Source organism: Canis lupus, chromosome 34 (assembly GCF_003254725.2).
Source record: "Canis lupus dingo isolate Sandy chromosome 34, ASM325472v2, whole genome shotgun sequence".
Classification (NCBI taxonomy): domain Eukaryota; kingdom Metazoa; phylum Chordata; class Mammalia; order Carnivora; family Canidae; genus Canis; species Canis lupus.
This window is the reverse complement of record NC_064276.1, coordinates 39,999,609-40,017,096: the sequence shown is the minus strand read 5'-3', so window position 1 is coordinate 40,017,096 and position 17,488 is coordinate 39,999,609. Positions and strand designations below refer to the sequence as shown.

The following is a 17,488-nucleotide window of genomic DNA, read 5'->3' as shown; positions in this document are numbered from 1 at the left end:
GTTTGGTAGAATTTGCCAAGTGAATTCTGGGCTTGATGCTTTGGAAGGTTATTAATTATTGACTGAATTTCTTTAATAGACATAGGCTTATTCGGAATGTTTACTTTTCCATGTGTTTTAGAAAATTGTATCTTTCAAGGAATTGGTCCATTTCAAATAGATTTATCAAATTTGTGGGTGTAGAATTGTCACAGGATTCCTTTTTTATCTTAATATCCATATGAACTATGGTGATTTGCTCCTCTTCCTTTCATTTCTAACAGTAATTTGTGTGTTGTCTCTCTCTTTTATTTTTTGTCCTCCTCCTCTTCCTCTGCCTCCTCCACCTTCTTCTTAGACTGACTAGAGACTTATAAATTTTATTAATCCTTTCAAAGAACCAATTTTTAGTTTTACTCATTTTTCTCTATTGATTTCCTGTTTTGAATTTATTCGATTTCTGCATTAATTCTTTTTTCTTTTCTTCTGCTTAATTCATATTTGTTTTTCTTTTTCTACTTTTCTTTGGTGGAAACTTAGATTATTGATTTTATATCTTTTTTAATATATGTATTCAATGCCTTACATTTCCTTTTAACTACCATTTTCACTACATCCTACAAATTTTGATAAGTTGTGTTATTTTTGTTTAAAATATTAATTTCTCTTGAGATTTCTTCATTGACCTTTTTAAACAAAGTAATTCTAATTCATCCCTTTTGTTCCTTGTCTCATTGCTGTCATTTATTTCATTTACATATAAGCATCCATAGGCTTATAAACAATCAAATTTTTGCTATTAGTTGAACAACTATTATCAGATCCTTTAAGAACAAGAAAAACAAATATTTTTTGTTTTTACTCATTATATGTTGTTTTTACTTATTCCTTCTTCAATAATCTTCCTTTCTTTAGGTTTATCTGACTTTCTTATCTATATTCTATTTCTCTCTAAGACACTAATATTTCTTGCAAGCCAAGTATAGTGGCAACAAAAGTAGTTGGATATTGTTATTTTCTTCAGTATTTTTTTCTCTTTGCTTTTCAGTTTTTGAAGTTTCTATTTGTATGTCCTCAAGTTCATAATTATTTTCTCGGCTGTGTCCAGTCTACTAATAAAGCCACCAAAGCATTCTTCATTTCTAGTATAATTTTTTTTTAATATTCTCTACCATTTGTTTTTTATTCTTTCCTAGGTTTTTCATCTGTCTGCTTACATTGCCATCTGTTCTTTTGTGCTGTCAACTTTATCCATCAGAGCCTTTAGCATATTATTCATGGTTGTTTTAAATCCCTGGTTTGATGATTCCAACATTCCTGTTATGTCTGGTTTATTTTTTTTTTTAAGATTTTATTTATTTATTCATGAGAGACATAGAGAGAAAGAGAGGCAGAGATGTAGGCAGAGGGAGAAGCAAGATCCACACAGGGAACCTGATGTGGGACTCGATCCCGGGACTCCAGGATCATGCCCAGGGCCAAAGGCAAGCACTCAACCGCTGAGCCACCCAGGTGTCCCTATGTCTGGTTTAGATGCTTGCCCTGTCTCCTCCATTCCTTCTCCTTTTTTCTTTGATTTTACCTTATTTTTTTTTTTCCTTTTTGATAGCTGGGCATGATATATCAGGCAAAACAAACACACAAACTACTATTAATAGGCCATTAGGAGTGTGGTGAGTTGTTTAGGGAGGGAAGGCATGCTAAGGTCCCACCATAGGTTTCAATTTCTCACAGAGTTTCTCAATTTTCCTCCCTCTCTTAAATGGGTCAGGTGTCTACAGTGGCCAGGAATTGGCTATTTCCCTTTTTGCAAGTCATGATAATACCCTAACAAGTGAGGCTCCGTTTAACTAGTGTTTCTGCATACAAGGCTTGTTAAGAACAGAGTGTTCTGACATATTTCAAAAATGGATCCTTTTTCCTTCCCTCTGCCAGAAGTATGAGGGTTTTTTTCATATATATATATATATATAAATAATTGTGGTCAAGCTCCTGGAGTAATTCCCACAATAATGTGAGGACCACCTATGACTCAGTCCCTCTGGACTGTTTTAACTGTCAGAATTGTCCTTATTGAGCCTCCAAAAATTCATCAGTCCCTTGGGTTTCTCTCACCCAGCGCTGGTTCCCGTGGCCACCGCCCCTTGTGGGTCTCTGCTCCTGTAAGCCATGACTCCCTGTAGTCACCTGTCTGTGTCTCTAATCATGGGGCAGCAGTTTGCTTTGTGTCATGTCTTTTCTTACAGACGCAAGAAGAGTTGTTAACTTTTCAGTATGTTCAGCTTTTTATTTGTTAGTATGGAGTGATGACTGCCAAGCTCCTTATGGGAGGAATTGGAAATCAGAAGTCTCTGTTTAGATTTTTAAGAAACTGCCAAACTTGTTGAGAGCGGCTGGACCGTTTACCTTCCCACGACCATGGTATAAATGATCCCAGTTTTCTGCATCCTCAGGGCGATTGATGGAGATGAGTTTATGGCTTAGACCTATAACATATCAAAGCCTACTGCCTTCAGAAGATATGCTGTGGCATCATATAGAATGTAGGGACTTTCAACAGCGTGCTTGTCCCTATCCCCACCTGCTTTTGTATTATTGTCACACATTTTACTTCCATGTATGTGATAAACGCCAAACACGTTGTTTCCGTTTTTGTCTTTAAACAACTGATCATACTGAAGGAGACATGAATAATAATGTTTTTATATACCCATAAAATAACTAGTTTTAATATTCCCCATGTTTTGGTTTAGATCCAGGTTCCCATATGGTATTATTTTCTTTCTGCTTAAAGCACTATCTTTATAATTTCTTATGCCTGCCGGTGATGAATTCTTTTAGCATCTGAACGTCCCCAAAATCCTCTTTGTCTTCATTTTTGACAGATTTTGTTTTGCTGGGTAACAAAATTCTATGTTAAAAATTCATCATTCTCATCTTTTGGGAGAAGAAGGTTGTTGTTTCTTCCACTAATTAAATGATGTTGCTCTCTTGTAAGTTGCATTCATTTGAGAAGCGATCTGGTGCCTTCTTTACTCTGTTCTTCTGTGTGTAATATGCCTTCCCCTTCTGGCTGCTTTTACATTTTTTCTCTTTATAATCAGTTTAAAGCAATTTGATTCTTATATGCCTGTCTATAGTTTTCTTCTTTTTTTTTTTTTTTCATTTTTGACTTTCGTTGTGTTTTTTGGGGATCTCTGGATATAAAATTTTTAACAAAATGGGGAAAATTTTAGTCATTATATCTGCAGACGTATTTTTCTGTTTCTTTTTTGGGACTTTAATTACATAGTATATTTTGCTATTCAAGTTTTTCCCATAGTTCACCAAATATTCTATTCATTTTTTCCCAAAATTTTATCATCTGTATCAATTCTGAGTCAGTTTCAATTAACTAAGTTTTTCCTTATTATGGGCCATGTTTCCCTGCCTCATTGCATACCCGACACGACAATTTCAGATCTAATGAAAGAAATGGTGCATTTTTTGTGTGTGCTGGGTATTTTTAGATTTATAAAAATATTCTTAGCTTCATCCTGGGGTGCAGTTTTGATCATTAGAATCAGTTTGATCCTTTTGGGTCTTGATTTTCTGCTTTGTAAGTGTGACCAGAGCAACATTTAGTCCTTTCAATTTTTTCCTAATACTCAGGCAGGATTCTTATTAGTACTCTAACTCTGGATTGGCAAATTACAGCTTGAGGGCTAGGGTCTGTTTCTGTTAATAAAGTTTATTGAAACACAACCACGCCTATTCGTTTATCTGTTTTCTCTGGCTGTTTTTCTACAACAATGGAAAAAAGGAGTAATTATAATAAAGTCCACCTGACCTACAGAGCCTGGCCTTTTAAGACAAAGTATGTCAATTGCTACCCTAAAGGATGCCTCCTGGGTTGTAAGGTTTCCACTCTATGTTTTGGAAACAGCTATTATCTGGCCTCACATTTATTCTTCCTCTGGTCCCTGATACTCAGCAGTGAATTGAATTTGGGAAGGAGCCTTCTGCAGATCTCTAGAGTTCTCTCTCTACGCAGCTCTCTACTGCATGGGATTTTGTCATGTAAACCCTCGCCACCATGCCTTCTCTGGAAGCCCATTTCTTACTATTCAACTCAGGAAGACCATGGGGCTCTGGTTGGTTTCCCCCTCCCAGCTCTGTGGCTTATAATCCTTCTCCAGGCAGAAAGTGGAGGTAATCATAGGGGTCACTTTCCATTCCTCAGGGGTCACTGTTGTTTGGTGTGTGATACTCAATATTCTGTGAGCCATTGTTTTGTGTATTTTGTCCTTTCCCCTACCCCCTAGTTGTTGCAAATGAAAGGAATAGTTCAGTTCTTATTAGTTGATCTTACCTGGAAGTAGAAGTGCAAGAATTAATTTCTTTTTTCCCTAAGAAACGAGTGAATATGAAAGTCAGAGAATAACATTTAATAATTTGGGTAGGCAAGAGGGTGTTTGTACGCAAGTAGTCTTTACTAGTTTAATTAAATGTAAGAAAATTTGACTCTGATGCTAGCATTGATGATTTTATATAAGCAAAATTGTTTAATATATTCAATTCTAACAGAACTACCTTTAATATATATTCCAATAGGTGCATCTGGGTGGCTCAGTTGGTTAAGCATCCGGCTCTGACTCTTATTTTGGCTCAGATCATGATCTCAAGATCAGAAGACTGAGCTCAACCACGTGCTCCTCAGCACCCAGTGAGGAGTCTGCTTCTCTCTCCCTCTCCCTCTGCCCCTCCCCCTGCTGTGCATGCTCTCTCTCTAAAATAAATAAATAAAACTTTTTTTTTAAAAGGAATATTCCAATATACATCACCCTAAATGCAAATAAATTTCATTTTATAAAATAAAATTCATTTTCTTTCCTTTCAATAGATGGCATATTATAAATAATTACCTTCATTCCCTTCCCCTAGAATCTCAAATCTCAATCTCAAATATTTGAGGGTTTTGTTGTTTCTACATGCTTTTTTACTATCCTCGTCCTCTCCAAAGACCATTAGGAACACTCCTGTATTTGAGTAAATTAGTTTCATTACTTCTTAGAAGAAGGGAGAAAGCACACAATGAGAAAGCGTCTCACTAAGAGACTATTAGAAAGGACTTATAGGATTTGAACTAGGCAACTTTGCAGAAGATTCAGGAGGCAGTTTACTTTAGGTTGGATACTGTCAGGAAGTGGAGGCAATTTTATGATTAAGTATTTAATATATATTACCTTGAAAGTAGGAGGAATAAATTGAGGCTAAAGATATAATTGGTAAAGAAGCAACAGTCACTCAGATTAGTCAGGATTAGGATGTTTGTGTTTTTTGTGGCTTAGACAATGAATCGATTGTCTGTGTTGAGGCATGATTATGAGCTGATTTGTATTAGTATTCATAGGCTTACATTACCATCATCTTCTTCTATCATCTGTGGTCCGAGGATATGTAATTTCTGGGTTTTAGTATTTAATTTACCTTAGTAAAATTTCTGGCTCTAATTCTTCATAAAAACCAAAGGATTAGATTTGATGGTTTCTAAAGTGTTTCCATTTCTTACATTCTATAAATGAGAAATTTGCTTTAAAGAATTCCTTTCTAAAAATGTTGAATAAAGTGAAATTATTGGGGAGTTTTAATTATTTTTTTCCTTAGATAAAGGTTTTACAGTACAGATATGTGGTCTCTGTGCTCTGTTTACTGCTTCCTGAATCTCTAGGAATGAGGGCATAAATTAAACTGTCTCTTATTTTATGCTCCCCAGCAAGGCCAATAATAATACTTTTATTTCATTTAGTGGCTCTGAAAATAATAAAATTCATTTCATTTCCTTTTAATGAGAAAGATGGCATATTATAAATATATGGTGTATATAAAGATAAATATTCCCTTCCCCCACAGTCTTAAATCAATATATTTTATGGGGAATTTTTTTCTTTGGCATATTTTATGGCTATGTTTATAAATAAGACAGAAAATGTTCAGATTTTTAGAATTATGTTTATCACTATGATCTGTATTTTTGTCTCTCTCTTCTTTGTAACTACTTGTTGTTGATAGAGCCTCACATTTTAGCACTGAATCCTTTTAAAATATTTTACACTCAGGTAACCTAAAAGGATAGTAGGCATTGGGTTAGTTGGCCTGTTTTTGCCTTGGCTTTCCATGAAAGTTCTACTCTTTGTTGAAAGTCCTTGGATATCTCTTACCTCTTTCCCAACTGATATTTTTCTATATTATGGTGTGAAATATTTTTAACATCAACATGTCCTTATGTATGTCAGAGTCTTCTTTGCGGGATCCTCTAAATACATAGGCCAAGCTGCTAAGTCAGATTACATTTCCTTTGCCGTATGTAAATCCTCTATAAATGGCTCAATCAGTGATTAGAGCTAAATGCTACCTGTCTGTTTGGTGTGGGATCTTTTCCAAGATGACAGATGGCTCTGCTTCATCTGTTTGATCCCAGGACACTTCCTAGGAGAATCATAGCTGAGCGTTCATAGATATGGTCAGCGTTTGGCCTGTTAAGTAACCAGTGAGAATCTGCTTAGATTTATCTCTTTTCTTTTAACTTATGAAAACTATCAAAAAAGAGATAAGAAGATTCACATAAAGTTCTTTGATGAAAGAAACAGATGGGCATGTGATAACTTGCTTACAAATACACAAATATATTGGAGAACAAAACACAAAGCTGTGATTTTATTGAATGTAAATATTTTTACACTTTTCCAGGCCACTGGTTTAACTGACCTCTTTTCTTGAACATGTTAGCAGTAAAACATACAAGATCAATACAGGATGTGGTGGCTTTTATCCTTTGGAATTTAAGGTCTGCTTCTTAGAAAAACCCTTCTGCATTGTTTTTAGCCTCAAGCTTATTATCAGCTCAACAGCGATCTCAGAATTATAGGGAGTCAAAGATGCATATTACAGTCTCTTGACAGAACTAACAATATATCTGGATATATAAGATGTTAAACAGAAAAAAAATGATAAAAAATAAGAATTCCCTACAAGGAAACATTCATATTCATAATATATATAAATTTTCCATGATAATTCCCATTTCATAGAAGTTTATTCTCTCCTTAAAGTAACAGATTATGTATAGAATTCAATGTCTATGCCTATGCAGTGCTTCCTATAAAAACCAGGGATAAAAATCTGAACATGTGACTAGCTTCTCCATTTTAGAGATGGTTACACACATATGCACATGCAGAAAGCCATAGTTATAGATGAACATATTTATATGGAAGTGAATTCACAGAGAAGGTGAAATTTGTAGTATGTTTTAAATGATGAAGATTAAAGGAGGAAGGAAAGAACCTAGGGTATTTGAGAAAGAAGAACTATATAGGTGAAGACACAGAGGTACGAGGGAGATTTTGTCTTGAATATGGGGGATGATGGGAAAACTAGTCTGAAAGCAAAGGTATATAGGGCAGAAAAAGAAATAAAGTTGGGTAGCTGAAACAGTGTTAAGTGTTTGGAGGGCCTTCACAAGCTGAAGTTTAATTTTATAAGATAAATATTACATTATCATTGCTATTCCATGATCCAAGTATTTTTTTTATAAGTTTCCTCATCTGCCAGAGGAAATGTGGATTATATGAATTTAGATATATAAGCTGGGAGCTGGCATAGCAGAGGATACATAAGACAAAATTTTGAATTTGGGGATTTTAGTTTATCATGACAAATTAGGCACTTTGAGTCTCCACAATCTATTCTGTGAAAAATGGGTTATGGTAACAAAAGGACCTTCTTATGGGTATAATGTTCAAATATAAGAATACATGTTAAAATACCTTATAAAGTAATAACATTTATTCTGCATTAGTTATTTACCTTTTAATTAAAAGCACTAAAAATCTAGGCATAGATTGATAAGAGGTGACATGCAAAATAAATGCTTGGATCTGAAGAAAGTGGTGTGTGTGTGTGTGTGTGTGTGTGTGTGTGTGTGCATATGTTATATGATTTCTAGTTTCTTTCCAGTTCTTTCATGATTTTGCTCCGTTAGAGCTCCAAGCTACATAGTAGCTCACTGTCCCATGGCTGTTGAAGCCCCTCGGTCCAAAGCCTCTCTCTTTAACTGAAGTTTGGGAGACAATAGATGTAGGACTTGGAACTGAAGGGAGAAGAGAGAGAAAAGCATCAAAACTAGCTCTTTCCTTATTTTAGAATTCCAGAAGAATAATGCTGCTATTGAAACAAAAAAAACTGTTGTAGGACAGAGAAGGAATTCGTGTGGCAAAAATGAGGGAATTTAGGGCACATGGGAGGCTCAACCAGTTAAGCATCTGGCTTTGGCTCCTGTCAGTCTGATGCCAGGGTCTTGGGACGGAGCCCCGCATCAGGACCTCTGCTCAGTGGGGCATCTTCTTCTCCCTCTCCCTCTGTCCCTCCCCACTGCTTGCATGCTGTCTCTCTCTCTCTCTCAAATAAATAAATAAAACCTAAAAAAAAAAAAAAGAAAAGAAAATGAAGGAGTTCAATTTTGAATAGGATGTGCTCCATTTGGACATACTGAGTCAGTTGTTGGTAGGCCATCTAAGTGAAGATGACCCGTGGTTCATGCCACACTTTCCTGTCAAACAGAGTGGGCAGGTCACACATAGATTTGAAGGCAGAGGAAAAAGAATAGACTGAAGACAAGAGGGATGTGAGAATGGTAAAAACAGTAACAAACAAGAAATGGAATCTTAAATTTTTTTAAAAGAGGAAGTGGCCAGTGGATTCACAGGGAACTGAGAGTTCAAGAACTTTGAGGACTGAGTATATTCAGTGAGATCAAGTTGATAAACAGACCTCAACATAGAAATTTTTGTTACCGAAAGGCAGTGTGATACAGCAAGGAGTGCTGAGATTTGGAAGACCTGGGCTGAATTCTGGTTTTTGCTATTTGCAGAATATTCCCAGGTTCGTTCATCTCATGGGCCCTCAACGAGATACAATATTTATCTTTATGACCAGAGTATTCTGAAGATCTAATAAGACAACGTGTGTCGAAACGCTTTATAAATGCGGAAGCTCTGTACAAATTGTTAGGATTTCTATTACCGTGATTATGGTTATCTAGATGGTGGTAGATGAAAGATTTGAGTCAAATTTGAGGGATCCCTGGGTGGCGCAGCGGTTTGAGTCAAATTTGAAGACCTTGGCATTTAAAAAGTAATTAACCTGAAAGAGACAATAATAGAAATGACAATTATTAGAATGAAGAGATTAGGGGGAGGTGTAAGAACCATTAGTCAGAGGCTGCTTGCTCACAGAAAATTCCCGAGTCAAGGGAAAAATTTCATTTAAATTTTGGAGAATTAAAGAAACAAAAACAAAAACAAACAAAAAAAATTTGGAGAATTGTTAGCACATGGAGAAGATTCTAAGGAAAAATATGCAAATGATCTCTGTTCAATATCCGAATAACTTTCTAGACTGAAATAAGAGAATCGAATGAAAAGACAATGCTGGGCTATAGCATAATATACACTAAAAATATATTGTTTCAGAGACCAAACATATTGTGTAGCAGATTTCATAAGTGATCAGTCAAGAGAATAATACAATAATTCTATCTATGTCTTATTTAAATCTTTTGGTGACTGAGTCCATTAAGATGAAAATATTTCATTTTTAGTTCTAATTTTAAAAAAAATCCTGTTTTCTCCAAGATTTTAGATATGTTTATGTCATCACCAATATTCTTAAATAGTTTTATTATATATTTGCTTCATACTTACTTGATAGCAGATCTACCAGGAGTTCCCATAATTGAGTTTTTCTTGCAAAATACACTTTTAATTTGTGCCAACTCAGAAATAAATGAATGAGTGACAGAGGAATATGCCTTTGCAGGTAGGAAGCATTATTGGTAATTTCCCCCAAAGGAACAGTCAACCATGCCAGAAATGGCTAAATAATTAAAAGGGAAAGATAGAGAATGCACACACCTGTTGTAAGTAATTTGCCAAGTGAGTTTTATTATCAAAAGCTGTTTTCTTGGAGTTAACAGAGGAAACTAGTTTTGAAGATAAGGTCTGGGTAAATGGTCAAGAGACCAAATATAACAGCCACAAATAGGTTCATAGGTCTGCTAGAATGATTTTTAGGTTCAAGTGACATAAAGCCTTTGTGATTCTTCCTATCCTTCTAGGAATATAGAAAAAATAATTCTTATTTACTGCTTTTTTTCTTAGATGGACATCTCAATCAAAATAGCCATCAAATATTAAATGATTATCTACTGAGGACCTGATAGTTCACCCCAAAGGCTATAAATATAATAAGAACTGTAAAGGCTGAAGGAATTAAGGACTCCTTCAAGTGATCTCTACTCTTAAATTCTAGTAATTCATCTTTTGTTTTACTAATAGGCTTTGATAATGATGATAATTCAAAAATATAAAAAAGCTCATTTTTTATTTACTTGCTTTATTTTTCTTAGTGATATATATTACATATTTATATATAAAATATAGATTGCACATAATATAGACACATAAGGTGTGTATATATGGCATATGTGACATAGTAATATTATTTAGACGTATTTTCAAATATTGTAACATAAGTACATATTTATGTACACATATATAATAGGCACATATATAATTCTAAATAATATTACTAGCTCTAAATAGTATACATAGTATTTCTTAAAAAATAAAGCAGTACAGATGACTGGAGTTGCTAAATGCTTTATTGTAGTTGTAGTGGTAGTTATTAATTTGCACTAAAATCTCTGATTTTTAGGAATTAGAAATAGAGCTCCAGCATAAAATGAAGGGCCAAATAGGGGTTTTTCATTCTACTTGCTGGGTCATCCACTCAAACTCTGCTTCTTCTCCTACCTTCAACTATTATCAACTGTAACCATGAGATTCAACATTTTTTTTTTCTTTTTTTCCATTGCCCTCCACAAAATCAGATGGAGGCAGAAAGGGGAAAGTGCAAGTGCCCTCGTTTTTAGTTTATAGCATACAGTAACAGCCTTCTCCCCCATTATGTACACACACACACCCCAAAAATCACAAAGGCACATTATATAATACAATCTCAGAAGGAAATGAAACAAACTCTCAGAAATGTGATAAAACGTGAACTTTTGTAGTACATGAGAAAAGACTAAGTAAAATTTAAAGCCTAGTGTAATTTCTTTGTTCTTCTGCAGGATCAAAACTGGATCTTATAGTTGTATTTAGATAGAAAGGGGAAAAAATGAAGATGAGCCCTGAATAATTTACCATGGCAGATTGCGTGCTGCTCCTCCCCCAACCATTTGACTAACTCCGTAGCCCACCTACACCTAATTACCAACAGGCCAGGCCCTTGTAATAACCCTCTCCCCCTCCTACACCTCTTCTGAGTAGAAAATGTGGGAATAATTTTCACTTGTGGCATCACCAGTTTGAGAGTTTCTTGGACAGGTTTACTCATATTTGTATCTCTGTGATATAGCGTGGTACTTGGCCTTCTTGTTCTGAATTAATGATTTTTCTCCCAACCGATTCAAAATGTACCTATAAAAACAAGGTAGGTCTCAGTTTTTTTAAATGACACAATTACAGATAAAATTCAACTTGAAAATTTTATGATTATACTTCATTATGAGTTGACACTAGGAGGTTTTAATTTTTTAAAAAAAAAAGCAAAGCTAACTAAGTCATGACAAATGAACTAATAAACTAAAACAGCACCCTTTAGCCTAATAGTCTTCCGTTATATAGTTTCACTTAATAATACAATCTGCTATTGATCAAACACAGACTTAGTGTCTGGTTAATTTCATGCAAAATGTAACATATGCATACATTCCATCAACGGGCATATATAATATTTTAATATTTGATATCTAAGATTAATTAGTAATTATTATTAATTTTATTAAATATTAAAATGATCACATATTAATTAATTTCAATAACTTATATTTGATTTTAATCATTATTATAAACAATCTAGTTGCATAATATTTCTTAAAGGATATTTTAGGTTAATGAATATTAAAAATGACTGATAAGACAATTTGAGGCTTAAAAGCCTTTAGGTTGTTTAGTGTATCTCTTCTAATTCATTTCAGAAAAGAAAAAGAAGGATACCAGGTCTGTCTTCTGAAAAGAATCATTATTCCAACAGATTAAAACACAGTTCTTCACCTGAAATTCTAATTTTTCACTTTATGCAAAACCAGCTATTAAATCTCTCCAACCTATTTTGGAAAAGTAAGATCATATTAAACATTATTGAGTTTAATTGCCCCTGCCCACTGCACACAGAAAGCTAGAGGATTTAATTAGCACTACTACTCTTGGTTGCAAAACAAGGGAAACTAATATTTATCGCATATGTGTTCTTTACCAAGTGCTCACACCTATTTTTCAGCTCAAAACGAATTTTCTAAGTACATATTATTTTACGCATAAAGAGAAACCTCTGAGATTTAGAAACAGTGTATGATTTGCCTAATATCACAAAGCTATCAAATAGCAAACTTATTATCAAATCTACTCGGGCCTGGCTATAAAGCCAGACTCCTTACATAACGTACTACCTCATTCCTAACGTCGTTAATCATGTACAATCTTAAAATCTTACTTAACTTTTTTGTACATGTTGACCTCTCCAGTGGGCTGTTAAGATCTTCAGTGATTTGCAGCCTGGGATTCCAAAGGAATGAACTTTGAAATATTGGGTGTGAACTTTACTTCTGTCAGTTACTAGCAAGTAGGAAACTTCTATGAATCTCTCTACTGATACACAAGATGGGATTATGATATTACCCTGATACATTTCCATTAGCAAATATGAGTATTTAACTTCATATTTAACAGATCTTTGCTGCCAGTGAAGACCAATTCCTTTCCCACTTCTTACACATATTTTATTCCATTTTACTTTATTTTATTTTTATATCTCACTGCGTCTTTCATGCGCTGAGAATCTGTAAAGATAAACCAAAATTATTAAACATATGTTTGTCATCGATACTTCTGTGAACATTATCTCTTATTAACATCTTATCACAATCCTCTGAGATGTTAACCTGCCCAGAGTTTATCCTCCTTCTCTTCTAAAGCTCTGTATTTCCAGGGGACATTTGATCTTTCCCACAATCTCATAGCTTTAAATATATTTCTGGATACTTTCTCTGATTTTAGGACTGCATGTATTCAGCTACATATTTGAAAATGCCATTTGAATGGCTAATCGATATATCAAAAATACATCTGACGTAGAACTCTTCGTTCCTGGGTCTGTAACCTAATCCTACCCAGCCTCTGCCAACTTCCATCCAACTACTTGTTCAGGCAAAAACCTAGAAGTCATCATGATTCCTTCCTATTACTCATGATCTCACACATCCTACCAAACAGCAATATTTGCCTACTAGCAAAATTTATACTTCAATTCCTCTACTATTATTACCAGAATTGACCATCTTGGATCTATATGACTTTAATAACTTTCTAGCAAGTCTGTTCCTTCTAATTGCACATTTATCACCTTTTGACTCTATGTAAGAGCCAGAAGGATCTTTGGAAGATGGAAAGTACGTGATCTCTGATGGCTTCCCTTTGCAAGAAGAAAAATCCAGACTCTTATCCTGCCCTATCAATCTCTGGTTGACATGATTTCTACCCAGTTTTCCCCCTTGTTATATTTTAGCCACACTGTTTTTCAGGCAGTTTCTTGAATAACTAAGCTCATTTCTGTCTTCAAAACGTAACATTTGCTACTATTTTTAACTTGAACACTTCCAGCAATTCTTTCCAACTCTCTATAGAACAAGGTTTCTTCTTACATTGCAGGTCTCAAACCCATGTTTTCTCTTTAGTGAGTTCTTTTTCCATTATGCCATCAAATGTGTAGTTTATGTGAGACCATTTATCTCATTCATAACACTAATTCCTGCCCAACAATCACATGTATCAAATGTGATTGTTATCAAAGACTACTGGGTTATCCATTTTCACTTGTACATATTATTTGAATATAAAGTTTATGAGGGCAAAGATCTTTTATGTCTTTTTTTTTTTTAACCTCAGCATTGCCTTTTAGTTTTCTGGAGAGATGACTAGAGAGGCAGGGGCAATAGCGCCAGGGAATGTGTGGAGTCCAGAGTGCATGAAATGGGAAGTACAAGGATGGGATGAGATGATAAGTAGATGAGTTGGAAGGCACCCGAGATTCTTTTTTCTATTGATTTCTACACTCTAATGGAAATGATATGATGTGTATGTAATTGTCTAGCACATGGTATTTAGTAAATGTCAGTTGCCTTTTCTAGCAGTGTTCTCCACAGGCAATACCTAGATACCAACATCCTTACTCATTTAGGGAATGAAACTCATCTAGAAAAATAGGGAACAAAAAGTAAAGTACAGTTTGGGTAGTGCAGTTGGCTAGCTGGCTCCGTGCAAGGCCTCACTGTGTCCCTACCCTCCGCAGTCCAATTTGCCAGGGTGAGGTCAAGAGTAGAGTTTTCCAAGAGACTTTCCTGAGGTCTAGCCAGCTTGGTTCTGTGTGAAGGGCTCTGGGCTGCAATTCGATAGTGCACAGTCTTCTCTCTTGGGCAATGGTAACTGTAGGGAGAGAAACAGCCACTCATGCCACTTTCACAGGCTGTCTTCAGGATCTCATCAGCCTTGCTCTGCTCAATATCTTGGAAATCCACATAATTCATAGCTAGGACTTAGTCCCCTTCCTGAAGTTTTCTTGATGTGCATCTGATTCAGGAATCACGTTGGAGATATAGATGCCCCATTGGGAGGCCTTTCCTCCTCAGATATTAAATCTCAACTGAGCTTCAGGGGGCTTCTTCAGTGTGAGAATTTAGGGCAAAAACTGAGTCAACTCATTTTTGTAGTCTGGGTAATTCACCTGGTCACGAGGAGAAATCTATGGTGGGGGATTCTCATAGGTAGGGCAGGAAAACCTCCAGTTAGTCAACATAAGGAATCCAGTGGTCCATCTCTAATAAGTCCCCTCAGGCAAATCAGGCTCCATTCGCTGACAATTCAGTTTAGAAACTGGAAGTGGATACTCAGATGGGTCTGGAAGTGTGAGGTCAGGGTATGGTGCTCCAGCTGTCTCCTTCCTGATACACCAAGATCTTTTATGTCTTATTTACCGCCATGTTGCCAACTGCCTAGGATTGCCTGATATATAGTCATGCTCAATGACTATTTATTGAATAAATGAATGTATGGATAAAGAGATGTTATATTTGTTCATGATTGATGAAAAAAGGCTGAGGAAGTATAAAAATTCTAAACAGCAAAATTAGGAATAAACAAGTCAGTTGATAAAAGTAGGTGCCTACAAACTGTGTGGCATACATTTATCAATGACTAACACAAAAGCATCGATTTGTAAAATACACATTCAGGAATTCTTTAGAGTGATTTTTCTTTTTCCCAATTATCAAGACATGTTTAAAGACTAGTGGCTTCAACTTACATTGAAAGGTGTGAACTAGCTAGAATTCCATATGTTTCTACTCAAGCAAGCATGAAATTAACTGAGATGCATTATGTCCTCCCACAAAATGTCAGTATGAAATTCAAATCCATCATCGATTGGGGCTAAACTGTTCTTTACAGTTGTTGTATTGTGGTACTAATTGAAGATATGACCCAATCAAACACCATCACAATAATTATCATAGCACATTTCCCTAATATATTCTTGTTGCCGCAACTGGAAGAGGTACAGCCAGGATCGTTCTATTACTTAGCTTCAAGGGTATCCTGCGTTCTCTCCTCCATGGGGTATCTAATGGGACAGCTCTGGCAATGATTATGGTAGAGTCCCATCTTTGCCAAAATACATTAAATAGTTTGTTGTATCCCTTCCCCCCACCAAGATTTCTTCCCAGCCATCACATGTGTCAACTGTGGTTGTTATCAACTGGCATAATTAATTTTCTTATCCTATTTCATGTAGGGAGAGCATAGGAAAGAGAAACGTGTCATGATCGATGTAGAAGCATAACGTTAAGATTCCAAAACTGAGGAAGATTTTTGAGGTTTTGAAGTTGAAGCTTTTTATTCCTCTGAAGAAAAACCTTCAAATGACAGAAAAAGGTGACATGGAAGTTGGCTTGATGTCTAAAGATGACTTTCATTTGGTCTGATTATTCAACAACTATTATAGTCCTTTGGGAAATTCCCAAAAGACAGCTGTGCAGTGTGACATAAATTCTGATCAAACCAGGGAGAAGAAAGGAGAGAGATGACATATCCTCTAATATTAATTCTTTGAGTTTTGCCTCACTTTGCTGTCTTTAATGAGGTCCATCCCTTTCTCTCGGTACTCCAAAGACAATAGTTTGTTCCTTTCTATACTATAATTTATCCTATTTGTATTGTGGTACCATCAATTGTAGACATTTTCCATCTCACACGAGCTTATAACCTCGTTAAGGGAAGGATCTGAGGTTTACTTTTCTTTCTTAGGGATACTAATAATAGATCATAGCACTTGGGTTTCAAAGTTTGTTAAGCAGTAGCTAAAATTGCTCTAAGTGTTCATGAGACTTTTGTTAAGTAATTTACAAAAATTATCTGCTGGCAGAAAAAACGAGAGGACAGAAGGAGATGAATAAGGAAGAAATAACTCCTAATTAGAGTTTTTTTTTTTTTTTAAGCTAAGAAGGCTTTGATCTAAGGAGTTTAGCTAAGAGCCAAGTTTTCCTCATACTTTCAAACCTTTATTTTAAGTCCACTGGAAGAAGGAATGCCAAGTATCAAGATACCAACTAAAGCTTTCATCGACAAGGTGACAGCTTGCTCCTAATGTTTAGGCAATTAAAAGATCTTTCTGGGAGGCACTGCTTTGCCAACATGAAAGTCTTCTGCCTGGGTGACTCTGCCACACAATCCAATCCCTACATGTGTCCCATTGATCTCTTAAGAGAGCAACAGTTAATTCCAGGTGTCTTTTTGGGCAAAGCATATTCCTGGCTCACTTGTGAAATCTCATGTTTTCTAACAAGTCTCCTTGCTCTCCACCTTCAAAGAAAGTGCATTTATCTCATAATGACGCGGTATGCTATAAAACTAAGTTTCCTGTAGCAAATATCTGCTGTAACTCTCCAGTGTCTCCTAGGGCTTACCTGTGTATCCCTGGACAAGTCTTTCTAGCCTCAATTTGCTCTTTTAAATGTGAATAATAATTTTGTTGTTTATCTCCTTTCTGGGATAGTAGCAAGGGGAGAGGAGGAGTGAAATAAAGTACTGCAAAAATCAGAAATATAGAAGTAAGGCCCTAGGAGAAAGTAGTGTCAGACAGCTAGGCCCCTTAGGGCTACTGCATTTTACTGCCAAATCCTCAATATTATAGCATGTGCACAGACAGCATCTTTGCCTAAATTATTTGGAAGGAACACAAGAATAAAGCATATTGGAGGGAATATAAGAAAATAAAGTAAGTCTCCCCGCAAAAGAAATCAGAGCAATCACAATATTTTACCCTTCTCAAGATGAGGAGAAAGCCAGAATTTTAC

General features: G+C 35.5%; 1 pseudogene; it reads right to left on the bottom strand.

Annotated features, from left to right (window-relative positions):
• Positions 1-2,465: 2,465 nt before the first annotated feature.
• On the bottom strand, positions 2,466-14,953 carry LOC112645891 (PDZ domain-containing protein 11-like; annotated as a pseudogene).
• Positions 14,954-17,488: the final 2,535 nt, after the last annotated feature.